The following is a 7,708-nucleotide window of genomic DNA, read 5'->3' as shown; positions in this document are numbered from 1 at the left end:
GCAGCTGCTGGCTTTGGTCACTGGGTTTTGTGCCAGCCACAAGTGTCACCAGGCTATGAAGTCGTTTGCAGGAGGTGTGGATGACACAGCCCTTGTGCGCTTTCTTTATGCCATCATTTCACCGCTCAAGGCTTTGCAGTACAACCGGTTCCTAAGCAGGGAAGAGGGAGTGCAATCTCCTGGCTAACAAGGCACTGCTCCCTGCTATCCATCATCTTTAATCACACCGAGGGCACATTGGGCAGGCTGCACGGTCTCTGCAGCCGTGGCCAGCACGTGCAGCCTGCCCAGTGTGCCACTTGTCTGCAGCCCTCAGTGCTCGGAGAGCCCAGGGCCCTCAGGGGATTTCTGCCTTTCTCTCATTTATCACTCTGAAAATGTTCGTAAAACCCCTCCAGCTGCCAGCACTGGCAAGAAGAGTGGGAGTGGAGGAAGAGCTGTGGTTTCCTGTCTCCCCCGCTCAGGTACCCACTGACACAGGGGAGTGCAAGAGCCTTAATTAGCTCTTGATGCTATTGTTACCTCCCAGCATGCTTAATTTAGCTCAAGCTGGCATGCACTGATCGTTCAGGGGAAAAGAAGGAACCGAGGGTGTTGGCCCCTCTCTGCTGAGCAGCCTCAGCTCCTGAGCCTGGGCTTTACCTGGGGCTTTTCGTAGACCTTCTGCCGCAATAAAAGTTTATAGCCCAGACACATTTCATGCACAGCTCTTGAGGTGCTTACACTGAATTTGGGGGCTCTGCTCACACCCACTTCCGTTTAAAATAACATCAATATCTTACAGAAGAGGTGCTTGACTACTTCAGTCATTACCCGCCTTGCTGCTGGAAGGACACAGAAACCTTGAAAAGCTGCAAGAAAGAGGATTATTCTCCCCTTTTAATCTACAAGGCTATTGTAGGACTTTGTGCCAACTTAAATGATACTTGGAAGTGAAAAAGGACCGGCTATTAAAGCCTTAATAGCCCACCAGAGCAGCCCAACCTCGGTGCTGCAGTGAATGGATGTGCACAGCTGAGCCAGCTGCTCTCCGTTATCCCTGGGTCTGTCCCAGAGGAGAGCAGAGGGAAGCACAATGCTGCAGCCTGAACAGGGTCACTGGATCGCTGGGTTACTGCAGTTCATGTGTTTGGGATCTAAAGCACGAGCCACAATGTACCTCAGGCAGAGGTTAATGGGAAGGCACCACTCCCATGGCAGCGAGATTTCTGCAGCTCCTCTAGCACAGTCCCCAGCTGGTTTGCTTTGCAGCATTAGATATTTCCCTCTTTTATTTGGCTTTTGCAGCTTTTTGTAGGGTATTGAAACCAGCAGTTTGACTCAGGTCCCTGACTGTGAACATTCTAACACACTGTGAGTAGGAGAATTCTGTGTCAGATTTGGAGGAGAGAGAGGACATTGGGAAGGGCTCTGCAAAGGACACGGCTCAGCTATTGTTAGGGTTGTAAACTTTGAACAGAATATATATAGGTTAGACCTGGAGAGCTGGACCTGGGGGTGTGGGCAATACTGCAAGCTCAGAGCTTTAGCTCCTGTTTCCCTCTTGAGAAATGCACTTTGTGTAATGCTTTTCTACAACACCCCAGGGTAGGAGCTGCTAGCACATGAATGCAGAGACCTGCCTGCCATCTGCCTGTCCCTGTGTCCCAGCTCCCTGCAGCCCTCCTGCGAGTCCGTCAGAGGGGGAGAGCTGAGGCTGTGCCCTCTCTTCAGGTCCTGCCTGTTTCCAAAGCCATCCCCGTTCCAGCTCCTCCCAGACCATCCAGCAGCTGAAGCATCCATCAAGGACCCTCATCCTTACAGCTGATCTGCCAGAACTGCTCTTCCCACCTTAAGCCCCATCACAGGGGCTCCACTTGCCAAAGCATCACTTCCGCTGGGGTTAACGAAGGTAAGAGCCTGAAACACCAAGGAAAAAGGAGACACGTGGGTGGGATGGGTTCTATAAAAGTTTTGTGGGGGATATCTGTGGATCCAGAAGGACCACGTGAATGAGACTGACTGTACACACATGGGCTGTGCCAGCAGCGTGTGAACCAGGACCATCAGGGCTGTTTGGTCCATGATTTTATTTGCTGGAAGTTGCTGGCTTCATCCAAAGCCATTAGTGTGAAAGAACTGGAGCAGAGCCATCACTCCAGCAAGTGCAGCAGTGTGGCAGAGGTGGCCTGTTTGGGAAAGGGTCTGGTGTGAGCGCTGGGGTGGGAAATAAATCTCATTTGCTGCTCCTTTGACCTTGGGAATATCATTTGATCTCCTTATACTTGGTGCTGGAGCTGAGGTGGGCTCAGTTATCAGTAACAACTCTCTCTGCAAACCTGACCCAGGCAAAAGGTCAGGGTTTGAGCAGTCCACAGCAAAAAGGCTGGTGTGGGATAAAGAAGGAGAGGGAAGTGGGTCAGCCTTGGGGATTCAAGTTATTCTCTACAGCATATCCATCACTCTTGCGCTGCCATAGCAGGATTTTTTCACCAAACTGTAAAAAATAACTGGCAAGAAATGAAGCACAGGAAGTGCTAGGGAAAAGAGGACTTCTCAGAAAAATTATGTAAGACAAGTTTAAGAGAGAAAATCCCAAGTAATCTCATTACCAAAACCAGTCAGCGGTGAGCCTTGCAGTGTGTGAGCTCACACATCGTTTCTTACTGATTATTTATCAGGTGTTCCTTTTGTGTGATGACAAGCACAAAATTAATAGGTTTGTTATTGCTGTGGCTCAATCTAGGCTTAAATAACTCATAACCAGCCTTCTTTTTATTCATTTGTTTATTTTTAAACCCTCCCTGGAGAGCCTGTGAGCCCAGTGTGCCCATTGATCCAGCGCTGCCGTGTCTATCCGTCAGTAATGGCAGCGCCGTGCTGCTGCTCCCAGCTGAGGGGAAGCTTTCAGCCCAGTATTGATCCCTTTGAAGTTTGTTTGCTTGTAGTCACAGTTACAAGCCCTTGTTCAAACTGCCATGAGATGGGCTGTTTTATTTCTTAATATCAGGCTAAACCTCCTCCACATCAAAAGGATTTATTTCTTAATTTTTCCAACAAGTATTTTCTCTCTCAGAAACTGAGCTGACATTTCTGTGTGACACTAATGCAGCTCTTAAAGCTGCCTGGTGTATTTCTGTCTCCACATGTGCCAGTGGAGGTGGTAGGTGCCAGCAGCCCAGGACAGGGCACCTGGGAACGCTGTGGAACAGCTCCAACCCATATCCTCTGCGGAAATTTCCTTCTCAACGTACCAGTGCAGGATTCACTGCTTTTCCCTGCAGCCATCCCTGCTCTCTTCAGCTACTCTATGGAACCAGAGCAGCCCTGTGTTCCTCTCCTGCCTGCAGCACACCTTTTCCAAGCTTCAGAAAGGACTGTTCCTTCCCAAGCAGTAATTCCAAAACCAAAACTATCCTTCCCGGTTGCCCGGTTTTCCAGGTCAGGTTTGTGGAGCTGCTTCTCCTGCAATCCCAGATGGAGCCGTGGGTGCTGCCCTCACCATCTCCTCCTCTTCCTCTCCTCAGCTGTGGTTAAAGTCATCTCCCCATGTGCTCCTCACACCAGTCCAACTCTCTCTGCCAACCCACAGAGCACCAGTTCAGCTGGGCTCAGGCTGCATCCTGCACACCCCGTTTTGGAACTGAAGCATTTGCACCCTTTGGGTGCTCCATGAGCTCACTGGGATCATTCTATTTCACCAGGGTTATTAACAACCAAATCAGCCTTTTCTGGATTTGCACCTGAGGGAGCCAGGGTTAGTTGTGCTGTCTGAAGGAGAGAGTGCAGTGGTGGCCTCGGCACAGTCCTGCCTGCCTGAGCACTGCCAGCTCTGAGAAGTTTTGTTCTGAAAGAGCTGCTCTCCTTGACCTATTTTATTTTTTTTTGCCCATATCCATGGCCTGTGTTGTATCCTGAGAAAGGGATCACACTGCTCGAAGGCCCTTTATTTTTAGCCAGCCCAATTTCTTGTTGCAGCTTAGTGGGGGCTGGTCCTTTCAGTTCAGCTCCATCGCAGCTCACGCTCTCCTGCATTTGATTGCTCCTACCCAGGTCCCTGATGTTCTTTGTACATCCATTGCTTACTCAGTGGGTTTCCTACTCCCCTTTCACCAGCTTCATTCCTTCTCCTTTATGTTCTGCTCAGCCTCTCCCACTACTCCAGATCCATGGCTGAATCTCTGATTTCCTTTGGCCCTTGGCTTGCAGCATGGACCAGGCATCCACAGCCACAGGCCACCAGGCTTGTCCTGGATCTCAGCACCCCTCCACAAACAAACCCTTCCCTCCCATCTGCTCTGATAACCTTGGCAGTGCTTCTCTTCCTCCCAAATGTCAGGAAGTTGGAAATGATGCCACATAAAAATCAATGGCTTGGCCCTGCTCTTTCTGCCTTTACCCAGGGCAGGAGGGAGCTGCTGTTTTCTGGTGAGCTCAGAGCAGTGATTTATTGATGTGACCCTTCCTGTCCAGGCAGTTGACCAGTAATATATTCATTTTTATCAGCCCATCCATGTAACCCAGAGCAGCGGTTTGTGCTTGGCATTAGGTCACAGATGTGGGCTCAGAAATCTGGCCAGGATATTTTCTTTCTGTGACTGTGCAGCAATAGGTAAGGACTTACTCCTAGATCTGGGTGAACTGTGTTAGAAACAATACTCATTTCATTTCCCAAAGGGTTCAGGCCTAGCAAGGGCCATGTGCAGCTTCCATCAGAAACTGTTTCTCCAAGGCAAGGAGAAATTCATTATAAGGACAGCAGATTACATTGCAGACCGCCCTTATTATTCTCCGGACTACTACCAGAAGGCACAGTGTGATCGAAGGAGCAGGAACAGTTCTAAGGTTCTATTTCTTGGAAATCTTTGGGGCTCAATTAATTTAATTTAAAATCCAGCTCCTGTTGGAAACCAAACAGCCATAGGAAGCATAACACAATTGATAAAGGTCATTGTGAACTAAATCCTTCCTGATAATCAAGCCAGCTCCTGTTGTTGTCCTTGAAAAACCTTTCACTTGGGAACCCTGTGAATTCTCCAGGCATTGGACCTGGGGAAGGTTTGTTTCAAGCAGACATTCTGCACCATCCCTGCCCCTGTCACAACAGGCTGGATGCTATGTGCCAGCGAGGCAGTAATAGGCATCAGTCTCTAATGTATCCGTGATTTCATGGAGATTGAAGTGTGAGAGGAAAAAGGAATGAGGCAATTGAGAGGTGCAGCTCTGACGCCCGACCCCTGCCCCTGCTGCTCGTGTCACACCAACAGAAATGAGACCAAATGGGTCTATTTTCCAGTGCCTGATGTTGGTGGACAACAAATCACAGGAAATACTTCATTATTTCCCTCTGAGTGGCTTTATCTGGACCTTCACATACTCCCTACTATGATTTTTGGCTCATTATTAACGAAAATGTGCAGGGAGGATGGTTGTTGATGATACATGAGCCAAGAATAGATTCCAGTTCCTTTTACCATTTTGGCACCAAAATGCCAAGAGGGATGAGACACCCTGTAGTAAATGCTGTTCATTTTGAGGCAGCAACTAGAAAATATGGCTCTGGCTGAGCTAGGGAAAAGAATGGATGAGCCAGAGGATCTGTGTTTTGGCTGTTTGATTGCTGAATCCAAAGGGAATCTATAGAGATGGGAAATGGCATATTTCCTGGAAATGGCAGGTGCAGGGCTGATGTGCTTCTCTGCCCCATAACCACCAGTTTCTTCTTTAGCTGCTGCCTCCTAATTCTTCAGGGAAAAAAGAATCTGAGCATCCTTTCAGCACTTCATTCCTTGCTCCCCTAGCAGGGAGGTATTCCTCCTGGGAACACATCCTACTTTTCTTTAGCTGAGGGAAGCATTAAATAACAACACTGAAAATGAGGCTGGTTAGCAAAGCCAAAGGTGGAGGGAAAGCTTGCAGGACTGTGAGCTGGAGCACTTGCTTGGGCTGTCTGGAGACAGCAATCCCCTTCCTGTAGGCTGGAACCTTCTGGGAAAAGGCAAAGTGTGAACACAGGAAGAGCCAAATCCTTAATTTCATATGGAAGAGAATTGTCAAAGCTGTTGCAGCCTTGAGGGTGCAAGTACATCTGCTTCCTACCAAGATGTACTTGCTTGCTTTGGACTTGGGGTCAGATGCAATAATTAAAGACTCTCTCTCCCTCTCTCACTCAAGAATTTGATTCTCTTCCAGCAGCATTCCCTGCTCTTCTCTCTTATTGCTGCCCAGAGCAGTGAGCTGGAGGGGCACACAGACCTTGGATGTTGCATCTGTTCAGTAAGTGCCATTCTTTGGACTCCACAGTAACTACAAGTTTCCTTAATGTTAATCCAAATGAAACTGCTGCAAATCCAGCCCAGGACAGGTGTGGGGAGCTGTGGATTTGGGAGACAGAAGTGCTGGGGATGGGCACTGCAAGAGCTCAGACCTCCCCAGAGTGCTGGAGCAGCAAGAAACCTCTCTCAGCATCATCTATTCGCTTACATCATGAGGGAATTATAGTACAACATTATCCTTGGAGGCTTTCAGGTGTAAAAGTACAAACTGTGAGGACTTTTGACATCTCTGAGTGTCACTGTAAGCAAGTGAGAATTAATGTATTTGCATCTGAGGCACTAGAAAAAATCACCCTCATCCAGTCTGCTCGGCCGTGTTGGAACAGGGAGTTGTGATCTCCTGAGCCAGGCAGAATTTGTGTCTGTGATTTAATCACTAAACCCACCACCTTTACTGCAGTGATAACAGCAACAGTACTTCTCTTCCAAACAGTCTGTTCACCAAGGGAACACAGGAGTGATGGAGCCACTCTTGAGGGTGTGAAACAAAGCTAGTGCAGTTCTAAAGGGAGCCCAAGGAAGATGCAGCCTGCTTCTCGAGTCAGTAGCTTTTGTTGTCTAGCTGGATTTAGATTTTTTTTCTTTATTTCTTGCAGTGCTGAATAGCAGCAAAATGTGCCTTGGAAAATATACATGACACGGCACTTACCTGTGATTCATTCTGCCTTTATAACAGCAGTCAGCAGCACTATCTGCTCCTTGCTTCTCCACACAAGACCATCTCTCACACGTCTTTTTCCTTCTTGCTCTTATCCCTTTAATCTTTTGTTGCTGTGGTTCCCCCCCCCCCCCCAAAATAATTTAACTTTTTCTCCACTGCACCAAGATCTCTGATTTCTGGTGCTATTTTATCAGTCTGCAGGGCATCATAGGAACTGCTAATTTCCTCAAAGTAGCAAATGTGCAATAAAATAATAACAATAAAAAAGAGATGACATACATAAGTGACATGGGGGTGAGGGAAGTTTCTCCTGTAATGTTTGCCCAAGGCCTGGCTGCAGCTCTCTGTCCCCATTTCCCCACCTCTCTCCAAAGCACAAGGTGGGAGTGGGTAGGGAGGGTACTGGCAGCTCTGGCAAGAGCAATAAAAAAAAAGGCAGATTATTATGTCATGCCACTCTGCTTCGGGTTGTTTGATGATGTCATAAACACAGCATGGCTTTTGCAAAATTAGCATGATCTCCTAGTGGGTAGATCTACCCTGGAAGTGGAAAAATGGCAATGTTGGAGGGGAGTGGGATGGTGATGGGAGCTGCTCAGGGTTGGGGGATGGCCTAGCAGTTATGAGCAGCTTTGTTGATCCCTGAGTGCAGTGTCCGTGATCCTCAGCAGCTCCTGTGCCGGGGACTGGCAGCGCTTGATAAGGCTCTGAGCATAGATAAGTTGCTGCGGTT

The 7,708-nt window shown here is 48.3% G+C and overlaps 1 protein-coding gene across 6 annotated transcripts in view; it reads left to right on the top strand.

The window, feature by feature from the left end:
- Positions 1–7,708, top strand: part of CACNG5 (calcium voltage-gated channel auxiliary subunit gamma 5) — a 17,418-nt gene that overhangs the window by 3,077 nt on the left and 6,633 nt on the right. The window contains exons 1-2 of one of the 6 annotated variants that reach the window (XM_017740761.1): positions 39–1,891; positions 6,175–6,255. The gene's annotated coding sequence lies outside the window, so the exon portion shown is untranslated. Of the gene's footprint in view, positions 1–38; positions 1,892–6,171; positions 6,256–7,708 lie in introns of those variants that run through there. The other 5 variants (XM_017740760.1, XM_017740759.1, XM_017740758.1 and 2 more) reach the window with 5 other exon arrangements.

The sequence above is a fragment of the Corvus brachyrhynchos genome, unplaced genomic scaffold (genome assembly GCF_000691975.1).
Source record: "Corvus brachyrhynchos isolate BGI_N302 unplaced genomic scaffold, ASM69197v1 scaffold218, whole genome shotgun sequence".
Classification (NCBI taxonomy): domain Eukaryota; kingdom Metazoa; phylum Chordata; class Aves; order Passeriformes; family Corvidae; genus Corvus; species Corvus brachyrhynchos.
Note: the sequence above shows the minus strand (reverse complement) of the source record. Positions and strands in the feature narration are given on the sequence as shown.